Source organism: Pan troglodytes, chromosome 20 (assembly GCF_028858775.2).
Source record: "Pan troglodytes isolate AG18354 chromosome 20, NHGRI_mPanTro3-v2.0_pri, whole genome shotgun sequence".
In the NCBI taxonomy this organism is placed as follows: Eukaryota; Metazoa; Chordata; class Mammalia; order Primates; family Hominidae; genus Pan; species Pan troglodytes.
Genome location: NC_072418.2, coordinates 54,656,084 through 54,671,982, shown reverse-complemented (window position 1 = coordinate 54,671,982; position 15,899 = coordinate 54,656,084). Strand labels below are relative to the sequence as shown.

The 15,899-nt window shown below is 43.1% G+C and overlaps 1 protein-coding gene across 1 annotated transcript in view; it reads right to left on the bottom strand.

Moving 5' to 3' along the window:
- Positions 1–15,899, bottom strand: part of FPR3 (formyl peptide receptor 3) — a 28,912-nt gene that overhangs the window by 12,256 nt on the left and 757 nt on the right. The gene's annotated exons all lie outside the window — the stretch shown is intronic.

The following is a 15,899-nucleotide window of genomic DNA, read 5'->3' as shown; positions in this document are numbered from 1 at the left end:
GACTACTCCCACTGCCAGAAGGTTTGCTGAGGGCCATCGCTTCCTGGTGCCGAGCTCCTTGTCCACTAGAGGCAAGGTGCCCCCTAACTCCTTCTTCCAGATATACTCTTTTGTCTCTTGTCTTTTATTCCCGTGTTCATCCCCCTTTGTTCAGTCCACCAGGGATCGTGGCACGTTACATAGTGGTGCCCCGAACAGCGACAGAATCAGGTGCTCTACAAGTGGCACTCAAACAGGCGACAGTCTGAACACGGGACTATGAGGATGTGAATGAAGAAGATTTCCTGGAACAGAGGAACTGAAATTGACAACGCAAATGGGGACCCTGGGATGAGTCAGCTGGCAGCGCACGTGAGGTCAGTGCCTAAAGAGGTACTGGGATCAGTTCCTTAAAGAAGTACTGGGAATGGGAAGTTTTCTGAATCAGGGTAACATGGGGCAGAATTTGTCTGCTGAAAAAAAAAAATTATGTGCAGTTGCTTAGAGTTTTGTTGAAACAAACTGGTGCTCAGGTTAGTTCTCAGACATTAACTTAGCTGCTGCAGGAGGTTATTACACATAACCCATGGTTTCCACAGGCAGCACCCTTGATGTGGAAAATTGGGACAGAGCAGAAGGATTAAAATGGGCTCATCAAAAAGGTCTTAAAATTGATCCTTCTGTTTTCTCCACTTGGAGTTTAGTTCGTACTGTACTTCTGCCATTATCTCCTTATTATTCTGTGAGACAACAGGCTGAATCTAAAAATCCGAAAGAATCTGTTGTCCCACTCACACCTCCAAATGGAAATAAAAAACAGGAGAGGGAGGATAAAAATTGGCCTATACAGCCTCCTCCAGTTGCAGAAACATCTGTACTGCCTCCTTTGGTAGCAGAACTAGAGACCCCAATACAAAGAATTTTATGCTCTGCTGCCATAGCTGGAGAGCCCCTAGGACCTTGCACTTTTCCTATTTCCATAAGGCCTGATCCAAACAATCCACAGCAGGTTATTCATGAACACACCCCACTAGAGTAAGTTGTTGAAGGAATTAAAAGCGAGAGTGGTAAATCATGGCATACAGAGCCGATTGACCTTAGGATTGCTAGAATCTGTGTTTGGTGCTATGCGTTTTTTACCCTTTGATGTGAGACACTTGATGCGAACTTGCTTGTCCACTAGTGCATATCTGACATGGAATTTAAATTGGCAAGACATGTGTGCAGACCAGGCTAAACAGAACCATGTTGCTGGACACGGAGACATTACAGAGGGTATGCTATTAGGTCATGGCCCTTATTCAGACCTGGAAAGTCAAATGGCACTCCCAGACGCTGCTTAACAGCAGTGTGCACAGGCTGTTAAATGCACCTGGGCCACAGTTCCTGAAGAGGGAGTCCCAGTACAATCCTTTTTAAATATGCAAGGGTCACAGGGACCCTATGTGCAATTTCTTACAAGATCACAAGAGGCAGTGAAGCGTCAGATTCCTCATACCACGGCTGCAGAAATGCTAACCTTAACTCTAGCTTTTGAGGATGCAAACGCGGATTGTAAACATGCACTGGCACTGGTGAGGTGTATAAAAAACTTGGGAAATTTTCTCAGAGCTTGTCAAGATGTAGGAACTGAGCTTCATCACTTTGCAATATTAGCGCAAGCAGTGGCTAATTTAGCAGTTGACAAATCTAAAAGGAGCCAAGGGTCAAACCCTAAAGTGGGAAAATGTTATAATTGTGGAAAACCTGGACATTTTAAAAAGGAATACCGCCAGATCTCAGGACAGAAAGGACCTTACAATGCAGTGCCCCACCCAGTGGAAAAAATGCCAGGACTTTGTCCTTGCGTAACAGAGGAAATAACCGGGCTAATCAGTGCCGCTCAAAATTTCATCAGAATGGCACCCCCCTGCTGGGAAATGAGATGGGGGCCTGGACCCAGGCCCCACAAACAATGAGGGCATTCCCAGTCCAGACCTCAACCCCGTTCCAGGCATGGGTTCCCAGAGGCACATTGATTCCCTCACCCCAGGAACACAAGGAGTGCAGGATTAGATCTCCCAGTCAAAGAATGGGTAATGTTAGTTGGGGCAGACAAACCCATCAAAGTTCCCACTGATATTTGGGGACCTTTATCAGCAGGATATGTGGAACTAATTTTAGGCAAGATCTGCCTTAACTTACAGGGCATTACTGTAGTCCCAGAAGTTGTTGACTGATTATGAAGGAGAAGTTCAAGTAGTTTTAATGTCACAAGATCTTTGGGGTTTTGAGCTGGGACAATATACTGCTCAATTATTGCTTATTCCCTGCAAATCACACCCTTCTCCATGAAAGGAGAAATGAGAAAATAAAGAGGTTGGGAGCACAACTACATGGGAAATCTATCTATCCCAACCCATAGCCTCGAATAGACCTACCTGTGTAGTACACATTAAAGGAAAGAAATTTTATGGGCTTATGGATATGGGAGCTGATGTGTCAGTCATATCTAAAGACAGTTGGCCCCCATCCTGGCCCTTGCAATTAACTTCTACATCCCTAGTGGGAGTAGGAACAGCTCAAAGTGTTCAACAGAGCACTGAGATTTTACCTTGTCTTGGTCCAGATGGACAGTCATGTACTTTTCAGTCTTATGTTGAAAATATAGCTATCAATTTATGGGGTTGAGACTTACTTATAACATGGAATATGAGATTTACAAATGAAAACTTTGATAACCCAGGATTTAAAATGTTGAAGAACATGGGATATCAGAGGGGAAAATGTTTAGGAAAATTTCTTCAAGGAAATCCTAACCCAATATCAGTAACTGGAAAAACAGATAGAAAAGGGCTAGGACGTCAGGATTTCTGATGAGGGTCATTGATATTTCTCCTCTGCCCGCTGCCTCACTATTAGAATGGCTCAGTGACAAACCCGTGTGGGTGGATCAATGGCCCCTATCTCAGGAGAACCTGATGCAACTTCAGCAGCTAGTAAAAGAACAATGGGATGCCGGACACATAAGCCTGGAATTCTCCAGTGTTTGTTTTTCCAAAAAAGTCCGGAAGATGGCGGCTACTACATGATTTAAGAGCTACTACATGATTTAAGAGCTATTCATGTACACATAAAACTGATGGGTGCCTTACAAAAACTGTCACCATCTCCAGCGGCTATTCCAAGAGACTGGCCTCTTGTAGTAATAGATCTTAAGGATTGTTTCTTTACTACACCCTTACACGAGAACGATAAGCCTTGATTTGCATTCTCTGTGCCTTCTATTAATCAAAGAGAACCTGTTTCTCATTATCAATGGAGAGTTTTACCCCAAGGCATGCTTAACAGTCCTACGCTATGTCAGCATTTTGTAGGACAGGCATTAAAGAAGCCTCGGAATATGTTTCCTACTGCTTACATCATTCATTATATGGATGATATTCTTTTGGCTGCTCCTACAGATCAAAACCTACATCAGCTATTCAGAGAAACAAAGCAGGCTTTGACTAAATGGAATCTCAAAATAGCTCTAGAAAAGGTACAAACAACTTCCCCATACCAATACTTAGGAACTATTGTTACAGAGAGAAGTGTATGGACTCAGAAAGTAGTTCTCCATAAAGACAGGTTATAGACTTTAAATGATTTTCAGCAGTTATTAGGAGATATTAATTGGCCATGACCGATGTTAGGTATTGCTACCTATCAACTTACACATATTTACCAAACCCTGCACGGAGATTCTTTAAATTCCCTGCGGCAACTAACTAAAGAGGCAGAAGCCAAATTACAGCTTGTAGAGCAAATGTTACAGCAGAGACATGCCTCATGGCTACAACCACAAAAACCTTTGCTTTTGTTTATTCTTCCTACCCCCTACTCTCCAACAGGACTTTTGGGCCAGTTTATAGACTAGTCTGTAACAGTAATAGAATGGTTCTTTCTATCTAATCAAACAGTCAAAACCTTGCAAGTTTATCTTTCTTTAATTACACAAATTGTGACTATGGGCAGGCATAGGTCACAAATGCTTACAGGATATGATCCTGACAAAATTATTGTTCCTTTAGACTCTCAGCAACAAGCTGCAGCTTGGGAAATGTCAACTGCCTGGCAAACTGCTTTCGCAGACTTCATGGGCGCGATAGATAACCACTACTCTCAGACAACATTTTACAGTTTTATAAAATCCATTCTCTCATTCTTCCTGTGATTACTCATCACCGACCTATTCCAGGTGGACAGACTTATTTTACTGATGGCTCTTCCGAAGGTCATGCCGCCATCTATGGACCAAAACATACTCAAACCATAAGGATCTCTGGGGTTTCAGGTCAATGCTCAGAGCTAGTTGCAGTCAGCTGTGAGGTTTTACAGCTCACAGCTTCAGATCCTATCAACTGCAGGGAGCCGAAGGCCCATGGGACGGGACCAACTCAGCATTCCACTGGAGGCTATATGATCAAACAGCAAACTGTTTATCATGAATGCAGGATGTGGGCAAACTCACACTGCCCTGCCACCAAAAGGTTTGTGGAGGGCCTCACTCCCTGGCTCCTTGAAGTTATCTATCGAGAGTTATCTATTGAGAAATCTAGTGCCTACTGTTTTAAGAATGCAGTCTTGCAAGCCTGCTGTGAATCAGGCTGCTAGCCAGCAACCACCCCCCCACTTCCTGCTATCTCTTTTGCCTGATAAATATGGAGGGCTGTGTAAAGCTCAGGGCCATTGTCCACTAGAGGCGAGCTGCCCCCTGACCGCTTCTTCCAAATATACTCTTTTATCTCTTGTCTTTTATTCCCACGCTCGTCCCCTTTGTTCAGTCCATCAGGGATCGTGGCAGGCTACAATCAACATTGTCAACCATAAAGACAGGTTACAGACTTTAAATGATTTTCAGCAATTATTAGGAGATATTAATTGGCTACGCCCGATGTTAGGTATTGCTACCTATCAACTTACACATCTTTACCAAACCCTGCAAGGAGATTCTTCTTGTTCAGCTTATGTTGTAAATTTAGCCATTCGCACAGAAACTGCTACAGTTAAAAGTACACTAGACCCAGAACTGCTTAATTTGTTTCACTTATTCTCATATGCTGCATGGTACATGCCAAACAGGTGAGACAGCTGGTCATGTACAGCGACATTGTCTGTCATCATTTGCTCATATGGGAATACCTAAACAATTAAAAATTGACAATGGACCCGCTTATACTAGTCATGCTTTTCAAAATTTCCTACAGCTTTGGGCTATAACCCATAAAACAGGAATTCCTTATAATCCTAGAGGACAAGGCATTATAGAATGGGCACATCAAACATTACAACGAATGTTGAAAAGACAAAAAGGGGGTATAGGAGGCCAACTACCACCTCAATCAAAACTACATTTAGCCTTATTTACTTTAAAATTTTTGACTCCTGGTACGGATGGTAAGACTCCAGCAGAAAGACATTGGCAAGTGTTAGAGGAAAAGAGGAAAGTTTATCTGAAAGTGTTATGGAAATCCCCAGAAGAAGGACAATGGAAAGGCCCGGTGGATTTACTGACATGGGGAAGAGGGTATGCTTGTGTGTTTACAGGAGATGGACAAGCCATGTGGGTGCCCTCAAGGTGCTTGCAACCCTGGAATGGGAGACTGGAGAAACACGGGGTGGCCAACCATGGGCCCGGTCCCTCCGATATGAGCCATGAGTCAGCTGAGCCTGAGTGCAAAGATGGAGAGAAGGCCGACTGGACTCACGACACAGTCTTAATGTTACATTTGTAAAGAATATCACCACTCAATTTGTGGTTTGTGTTTTTAATCCTTATGTCTTTTTGGCTGCTCAGAAGGACCAGCTCCGGGTAAACAATACCCAATTGACCTGTAAATCTTGCCAGTTATATCACTGCATTAATCATAGCACATTGCGAACACATAATATCTCGACTTTGATGATTTTAGGTTGCATCCCTGGGCTAGGGATTCCTGTTAATCTGTCCGAGGCTTGGGCTCCACACCTGCTTTGCATTTTGTGAAACTTCTTCTACCTCAGGTTACTCATTGTGCCCGTAGAGCCTTAGGCATGATAATTTTTGCTATCGTTTCCTTGGTCACACTAATAACTTCTGTTGTGATGTCCTCTGTAACTTTGCATAGTTCTGTTCAAACGGCTCAGTACGTAGAGAATTGGACACGTACAGCCAACCAAGCGAGGCTACTTCAGAATAAAATTAACACTGAGCTACAAACTGAAGTGGCAATGTTGAAATCCATGGTTCTGTGGTTAGGGGAACAAGTATAAAGCTTGCAGTTGCAGTGGCAATTGCACTGTCATTTTAATCACACTCGTATTTGTGCAACCAACTTAGAATATAACGAAAGTGAGTATCTGTGGGACCTTGTGAAAGCCCATTTGCAAGGAGCTTTCACATCCAACACCACCTTTGATATTAGTGAATTACAAAACAAAATTCTTGATTTAAATAGGCAAACTCAAGAATTTCAGCCTTCTTTAGAAGACTGGACTGAATTCCAGGAAGGCCTGGAGAGCCTCAACCCTTGGACCTATCTAAGGCACCACATTAACATCTTATATGTAGTTCTTGGAGTAATGTTGTTTTGTCTCTGTCTTCTGTTTATAGTCTGTAAAATCGGATGGACCGCCAATCGGAGAATGAGAGCTGCCCAGCCTGGTCTTACATTCTTTCAATTAATTCATAAACAGGGGGATATGCAGGGAGCCGAAGGCCCATGGGACGTGACCAACTCAGCATTCCACTGGAGGCTATATGATCAAACAGCAAACTGTTTATCATGAATACAGGATGTGAGCAAACTCACGACTGTGCCTGCCGCCAGAAGGTTTGCTGAGGGCAATCGCTTCCTGACGCCGAGCTCTTTGAAGTTATCTACTGGAACATCTAGAGAATGCAGTCTTGCAAGCCTACTCTGGACCAACCAACTGACCTCTTCTTCCACCCCTCTTCTCACTATCGCTTTTGTCTAATAAATACAGAGGGCCGTGTAAAGCTCAGGGCCTTGTCCACTAGAGGCAAGGTGCCCCCGGACCCCTTCTTCCAAATATACTCTTTTGTCTCTTGTCTTTTATTCCCGCGTTCACCCCCCTTTGTTCAGTCCACCAGGGATCATGGCAGGTTACATAGTGGCGCCCCGAACAGCGACAGAATCGGGTGCTCAATAGATCCTCATATATAACTATAATTTGAGCCCCAATGTAAAGTCCATAAATTTTTGTCAATTTGAGCATTTTTGCTGTTGTTGAAGTTAAGTTAGTACCTATGTTGTAAAGGCACAAAACCAAATCAGTGCCTTTTTATCCTTTCGTTACATAAATTTTTTGGTATAAAAATTAATATATGAATTTTGAATTCCCAATCAAATCAAATTGTAAAACTTTGTTTTGATGCAGTTATATATTAAATGTACATAATTCACCTATTTGTCATATGTTTACATTAAAATATTATATACATATATACATATGATGTATTTAATTTCCTTTTTGTCACCCTCCCATTAGAAGTTTGTTCATAAATCAGTAAGTATTCTAGGGCTAGGATTATGTTTCCTAGACCTGGATTCTGCTCAGTACTTAAAGTTCCTCTTTTTTTTTTCTTGGACTCGTGACTGTGGTGTAGAACTGGAAACTGTGTCAAGGGTGACTGAGCCCTGAGCCTCGTATGAGAAAATTAAGCTTGTATTTAGACTGGATGCCGAGGCAACAGACCCTTATAAGCATTCACTGCAGTGAAGAAGGGTGATGAATGTTGGTTAGGCAGCTGTCAGTCTTGGCCAGAATTATGCCTTCGGGTACTCAAGATCCCTTTACACTCTTCTTCCAAATAGAAGAAGTGGAGCCATCCTTCCCAAGGATGAGATCCCCAACGTTTTATGTTGAAGTTTCTTTGTGATAAGTGTCCCATAACTTAAAAGAATACTTAGCTTCAAAGCCCCAATATACCACGATGCAATGAGAATTGGGAATCCACAGTGGAAACTCCTAATGAGGAAAAGAAAAAAGGGAGATGTAGCGGACACTGTTCTACTGCAATTAACCAAGGCCAGTGGGAAGGAAAGGTAAGAATCCCCTGTCCTGGCAGTAGAGGGAGTCTATTAATTAGCCCATCTGGAAGCCCTGGCTCTCCTATCTAGAGGTCTCACGCTGTCCTTCGTGGCTCCTGACTTTCTGTCTTGCATTTTTTTCATTGTTCCTCATTTTCTATGGCCACAACTTAGTTGGGCATTAAAGAATATACATTTTTTTTTTTTTTTGAAATTGAAAGCATTTATAGGAGTCAAAAGTGTGAACGAAATGGTCAAACTGCTCTGCCTTGGAAATGCACAGAACTCTAGAGAAGACGAGAAGAATGAGTAAAGCAGTGGAGTGAGAGAGGACATTGATAACAGGATTCCTTGGTATTCATGTTGAGTGGTGTCTTTTGCCAGTGCATCAGGAAAGTATGTTACACAATACAAAATTGACAATTTCTGAGTGTTTATGTGGAGAAAGCAAGGTAAAGGGCTGAGTTATGAGTTTATTTATTTAAATACAAAGTCATTAGGCAGTTGTTAGTGAGAGTACTCTATTGAAGTGGAAACTCAAAATTTAAGGTGTTCATGAAAATGGAAGCCACCTGGGAATTTATAAATACTGTGCACATGAGGATGAGAATTTACTAGACATGACTTGGTTCACGTTATTTTAATTTTAATTAAATTAATTTAATTTAATAAAATAATTTGTAACAGATAATTTTAATTAGACATCAAATGTTTCACTTAAATATCTAGGTGACACTATTTATTGATTCATTAATTCAGTATTTATTGAGTGCCTACCACATGTCAGACACTATTTTACACATAGAGGGTGAGGATTCATCTGTAAGCAATACAGACCACAATCCCTGCCCTCAGATAGCTTACATACTTATTATATGAAAGGACATATGAAGTTTGTATACAGTTGTATACAATAAAATAATTAATTTGTAATGATGTAAATGAAAGAATAAAAATAATCATGTTAATATTGGCAGATATTACATTTGAAAACATTTAACATCCATTCATAATTTAAGCAATAGAAGAAGAAAACTCTTAATAAAAGTAAGAATAGAAGACACCTTCAACAGTCTGATTAAAAAGAGAAAGATAAAAAAGGTGACAGCAAACATTACACTTAAGGGTAAAGTAATTAAGTTTTCCCTTTAATATATACTATCTCATCCAAGCCTTACAAATCCCCACCACTCTTTCTGTTTTCTTGTAGTTTTTTTCCACTTCCACTTACCCCAGGGTACAGGCTGAGGTCCAGAAATTAGAAATGACACCCACAATAGCCTCATTTTCTATTTCTTACTCTCAAATTGGGGGGCTTGGAAGTATTTTTTCCTGATTAGAAACTTGATCCACTCATCCTTGAATGGCTTAATATGACTCAAGGGTAGATAAAGCTGGGACTGGCATGAGGGTAGGATGAGAAAGAGCTAAAAAATATCCCTGACCCCCTCCTCACATTGCCTGTACCTCTACCTCTGCAGGAGGTGAAGCAGTGTTGGTAGCTCTGTCACTGGTCTGGGCTGAAGGGCTGAGGCAGCCCTCAACAGCCCATCTGCTGTAGTCATCCATCGTAAGGCATTTTTACGAATTTTTTTTTTTTCCAGATTTGGGAACGGGAAGAACTTTTGGGTTGCTAAATGGAGATGTGGTGTCGATAATCACGCTTTTATTAATTCGGTTTTATATAATAAATTTTAATCCTTGAAGGTGCTGTTTCAACTTCTATTGGGCCGTAATAAATTATCTTAACTGGGGGACTAAGGGGCCTCATTTGATCAAGCCAATTTGTAAGTGCCAAAAGCTTACTTTAATTTTAATTTGTTATTAATTGTGTCACAGAATCTATGTCCAACATAGAATATTTTAGAGCAATGACTGTATGACTATGGGAAATTTAGGCGACGCTACAGGTAAAGTGAGGTCTACTCATTTTTCAAAATTTTAGTTAGCTTCTCAAGATTATGGGGGTAGAGTAAGTAAATTTAATGAGATCCCTATGTATAACTATAATTTGAATCCCACTATGAAGTCCATAAATTTTTGTCAATTCGTGCAGCTGGAGTGCAGTAGCACAATCTCGGCTCACTGCAACCTCCACCTCCCAGGTTCAAGCAATTGTCCTGCCTCAGCCTCCTGAGTAGCTGGGATTACAGGCACCCAGCATCACGCCGCCCGGCTAATTTCTGTACTTTTAGTAGAGATGGGGTTTCACCATGTTGGCCAGGCTGATCTCGAACTCTTGACCTCAGGTGATCTGCCCACCTCGGCCTCCTAAAGTGTTGGGATTACGGGCGTGAGCCACCGCGTCCGGCCACTAATGTTAGAAGTTAAGTTAGAACCTATATTGTAGAGGAACAAAAGCCAATCAGTGTCCTTTTTGTCTTTTTTTACATAAACTTTTACTACAAAAATTAATATATGGATTTTGAATTTCCAGTCAAACCAAATTGTAAAACTGTTTCAATTTGGTTATATATTATGTATACATAATTTATCTATTATATATTTACATTAAAATATATGCATATATAATGGATTTAATTTCCTTTTGTCACCCCCATATCTAGAAGTTTCTTCATAAATTAATAAATAATCTAGGGCCAGCATTATGTTTGCTAGACCTGGTTTTGGCTCAATACTTAAAGTTAAAAGTTTCTGTCTTTTTTCTTGGACTTGTAACTGCCTAGAGCGTCAGTCTCTCTGTTATTTTTTTCTATTTTCTTTTTTCCCCCATCAGTCTTTTAGCCACTTGAAGCCAAAATTCTTAGTTTCTGTCCTAGTTGATAAGAGTAAAAGGGGAAGGAGGAAAAGGGCCCGGCGCCACTGGACAGTCACCTCTCTCTGGGAAGGACCCATTACAAGACAATGAGTCCCTCTCCTCTCTTTTTTTTCTATTTCACATAAAATCTTTAAAGTGACTTGCATTTCTAGGCATCTAATATTTATATACTTTTTATTTCCTAACCTCACTCTCTGGATGTTTACCGGACAAGATCCCAGTGGTATGGAGTAGCACTCTGCTGTTTTCACTTTACACATTGTTACCAAAAAAGAAAAAAAAATGGTATTGAGAGTTAGTCCAAACTGCACCACTTTGTAAGCCCCCCACCGTTTTGCAGACTTTGGTCAAAGTGAAACATTCCATGGGGTTTCGGGTCATGAGAAACATCCTGCCCAACCACCTGACCACAAGGCACACGAACATCCTTATCACACTCTGCCGGGCAAAGGCCCAAGGAACATCACTATCACATTCTGCAGGAACAAGTGCCAAACCGCCTCATCATGGGAACATGTTATCAACATTTTCCCAGGCAACGGGCCATGCTCCACTTCCAGACTTCTCCCACCCAGGCCTGTAATTGCCCCAGCCTGTAAGCAGTGGTGGGCACTGGCACCTCTGCAGGTTTATACTGGACATAAATGCCTGCATTTGCTGTTGAGACACTCTGTCTTTGTGTGTCTTTCTTTAATCTCACTTTCTCTTCAAAACCGAACAATGAGCTCCACTTGCACTGGCCTTGTAGGCAGCCGCTTTTCTTTCCAGGGTGACCTGATCGACCTCTGAGGGGCTGGGAGAATGAGAAGTGATAGCACCAAGGAATGCAGCAACCAAGGAGGCGCTGGCCTCAGCAGCACCTGCTCTTGCAAGGTGCCCTGGGGACTCAGGTGCAGTTGCCGTGTCACAGGTTAGAGTTAGGCGACTGGATCCTTTCACCCAGCTCCCCTTCACTGACACTGAAGCCAGCATTCTGTCATCCTCTTCAACTTCACTTATGGGGGAATCGCTGCTCCCCAGGAGCCTGTTGGCCCATGGCCCTATCATCAGCAAGATGGAGGTAGAGCTGAGGATCGAGCCATGGACTACCGGGTGGCCAGCTCAGCATCCTGGCCAGCTCTCTCTGGCTGGAGGCCAGTACTTTGCTACTTAGAGCCAATACAGGCCGGACCACTACCGAGGCCCTAGGTCACCAGAGAAGTATGTATGGCTCAAGGGGCAACATGCCCTCCAGTAGTGGCCCCCTGTCAGGGGCCTGATCCCAGAAAGGGTTTCTGATGTCCCACAGGGAAAACACCCTCATTACAATAGGATCTGCCCTCCTGCAGCTGCTGGGGAGCCTGGAGCCTCAAAGAGCCGTCCACGGTCACTGGAATTTCTGGAGAATCTCCAAGTTAACTGCTGAGGACAGCAGTACTAAGCTGCACGAAGCAGCAAAATCGAGCACCAGCAAGCAGTAGTGCCGTCTGGGCCAGACCAACTGGGCTGTCTGATGCAGGAAGTGCGTGAGTCATCCACACACACAGACATTGGGATTGTGTCCAAGACAGCCAAAAGCCTGCCTGCTATGCCAGTGGTATTAAATGAAGCTCTTCAAGTTTCTCTATCAACTCAGCTGCTAGTGACCATCCTCAGCAGCCACCAGAGGTCAGGACAAAAGAACATCAAGAGGGGATCCAACTGCCCAGGTCGCTTTCGGGCAGCCTCGCATCGTGAGTTGGATTGTGGGTGCGTCTTCAATGAGGCGACGACAGTGTTTAAAGTTCGAGAGGTTTTAGTATTCACAGACCCCGGGAGGTACATGAGACATCTGGAGGCCACACTCAGAGGAGCAAGAGGACAGGCAGAAAGAGAGCTGACGGGGGTGGCAACTGGCAGTGGGAGTGGGGGGTGGCGCACTTCAAGTTCAGGGGCAAATGTCCGAATGGTTCCCTTTTTTCCTCTGTCACCCAGCTGGACTGCAGCGGTGTGATCTCGGCTCACTGCAACCTTCGCCTCCTGGGTTCAAGTAATTCTTCTGCCTCAGCCTCCCCAGTAGCTGGGCACCACCACCACGCCCGGCTAATTTTTTGTATTTTTAGTAGAGATGGGGTTTCACCATGTTGGCCAGGCTGTCTGGAACTCCTCGGCCTCCCAAAGTGCTGGGATTACAGGTGTGAGCCACCGCGCCCAGCCAAGCTACAGCAATTTTCTATGATCATGAAAATCTGAGAATCTTCCCACCCTGGGCTATTTAGCCTCTTTAAGAATGATAGCAATTATGTAGCACTTGTTTACATCTAATACTCATAATAACACTGTGAGGCAGCCATCATCATCCCTTTTTTACTAGGGAGAATCCATGGCCCAGGGACTCCTGTAGTTTTTTCAGCATCATGCCTAGCCAGTCAGTGGAGACAGCAAGATTTGTAAACCAGACCGAACAGAGTCACTACCTTTGCACGCTCAAGTGCTGCCATTGAAAGGCGTTCTTCCAAAATTACCAGGATAGGGTCCTGCCCTCATATAATAAATTTTTTCTCCTATTTCTTTTACTCATTTCCTCCTTTTTTCCTATCATTATCAGTCACTTTCACTGAGGTCTTCCCAGGGACATTGTTTAGTGTAGCTCAGGGTTTCTCAGCCTTGACACCAATGGCATTTAGGGCTGGTTAATTCTTTGTTGTGGTGGACTGTTCTGTACACAGTAGGATGTTTAGCGGCACCCCGGCCTCTATCCAGAGATGCCAGTAGCAACTCCCCATTCAGGAGTGACAACCAAAAGACATTGTCAAAGATCCCCTGGGAGGCAAAATACCTCCCACCCCCTCCCCCTGCCAGTTGGGTGTCACTGTAACAGTGTAAAGAGTACCAGGCTTTGGAGTCAGATCTCTACTCTGATCTTATCTCTGACACCTCGATGGTGTAAATTCTTGATCAGTGACATCTCTTTGAGCCCCCATTTTCCCCTCTGCAGAACTGAAATGGTTTTTTGATAAAGACTGATTTTCAGGGGAGGATTAAATAGAATAGACATGGACTGGAGGCTGAGGTGGGGGAATCGCTTGAACCCAGGAGGCAGAGGTTGCAGTGAGCTGAGATTGCACCACTACACTCCAGCTTGGCAACAGCGCGAGACTCCGTCTCAAAAACAAAACAAAACAAAAGAATAGACATGGAAATCATCTAGGATAGGTCAGTAAATCTGTAACAAATTAGAACTCTTAGCCCTCACCAGGCTGTGTGTTGTGTTGTGGGGTACAATCCCGAACCCTGCACTATGAAGCTCAGGGTCAGGACAAGAACGATGCTTATAGCAATAGTAGCTTCTACTTATGAACATTATCCACACACCAAGAGCTTCTCCCTTAACCCTCACAACTCCTCTCGTAGGCTCTGCGGATGGGATGTGTTAATATGTGTGAGCACTGAACACACCCTGAGACACGGTGAATATTGATTAACGTTAGTTTTAATTTGTATAACCATCGTACAGATGAGAAAGTTAAGACTTAGATTGAGGTGGGATGTGGTGAGGGATAAAAGGCCATTTTTTATACCAAAAAAAATTGAGAATTGTATTTCTACTAGATCATTCTATCACATAATCACGCCCCCTCTCTTTCAAGAGAAACCTCCTTTGAACCATATTTCTTTCCAGCTTCAACCCTATCTAGCCAAGTGACCTCTCTGTAAGGGGAATTTCCAGCCAAACATCCAAAGAGAATGTCTCTAATTCTTCCTTTTCCTTCCTCGCCTCAGCTGTTCTCCTTAATCCACTCCACATTGACTTCTGTCCTTAGCCCTCCACCTAATGCATTTTCCCAAGGATGCTTATGACCCCCAGGCTGCCAACTCCAGTGAGTCCTTCTCAGTTTTTAAGACCTGATATCCCAATGACACAGGACCCATTGGACCACTTTCTCCGTTTTCAAACACATTTTTCCTATGCCATGAGATATATCCAAGAGATATGTACACACAATACACTCTTGGTCGTCTCTACAGCTCGATTCTCTTCCTCTTTTTAGTCCAATGTACGGTGTTTTCTATTCTAAATTTGACTCTAAATGTTGGGGTATCTCACATTCTATAAATGATATCATCCAGTCTCTGGGATTAAACCATTATGCTGTCTTTTCATCTAAATTATCAGCCGTGGCCTCTCCCTGGCACTCAAGTCTGATAAAACCTCTCCCCGTGGGAGTCCCATAGACTCCAAACCTCACATGGTTTTACCAAACTGTTGATGTTCTCTGCCTCCCAAACCTGCCACTCTTCGAATATTCTGTATCTATTTGGAGATTAAATATTCAGTTGTTAAAGCTCCAGATCTAGAACTCACCTTTCATTTCTCTTTTCCTCACCACCCAACGCCATCCACGTCTTACTCATTCTATCTACAGAACATGCTGAATGCACAGCCAGAGCCATTGCCATCTCCACGACCAGTGTCCATGGCCCTGTCAGGCTTGGATATTTGCACAAGCCTTGCAAATAGCTTTTTCCTGGTCCTGCTGCCCCCTCCCCTAAGATCCATTCTCCAGACAGAAACCAAATAAGCTTTAAAAAGGTCCAATAAGATGGTGATGTTATTCTCAATACCTTCTGATGGCTTCCAGACTTCTAAGTTACCCTTATCTTAGGTTCCCTTATCCTAGGTTCCCTTATCCACGGCCACATATGCCCTGTGCATCCCTCAGACCTCATCTCTGCACTCTCATCAGACACACTGGGCTCCACCCACTGGGCTCTAATTCCTTGAACTTGCAGCTCATTGTCATCTCAGGGCTTCTGCTTTCTCTATTCCTTCTGCCTACCGTGCTCTTCGTCTTGAGCTTCCTGCACCCGGCTCATTCTGAATATTCATATTTCAGGTCAAATATTATTTCAGAGAGATCCCACCTGACCCACTCTGCAAAGAAGAATGCCCAGGTACAGCCTATTTCACCAGATACTTTTCTCCTTTATTTGTTTGTTCATTTATCTTCTCTCTTAAATACCCTCCACACTAGTACGTAAGCTCCACAGGACTATCAAGATCCTTCAATGCTACATCTCTACAATGCTACATCTCCAGTAGAAATATAATGTGTTAACTTTAGCTA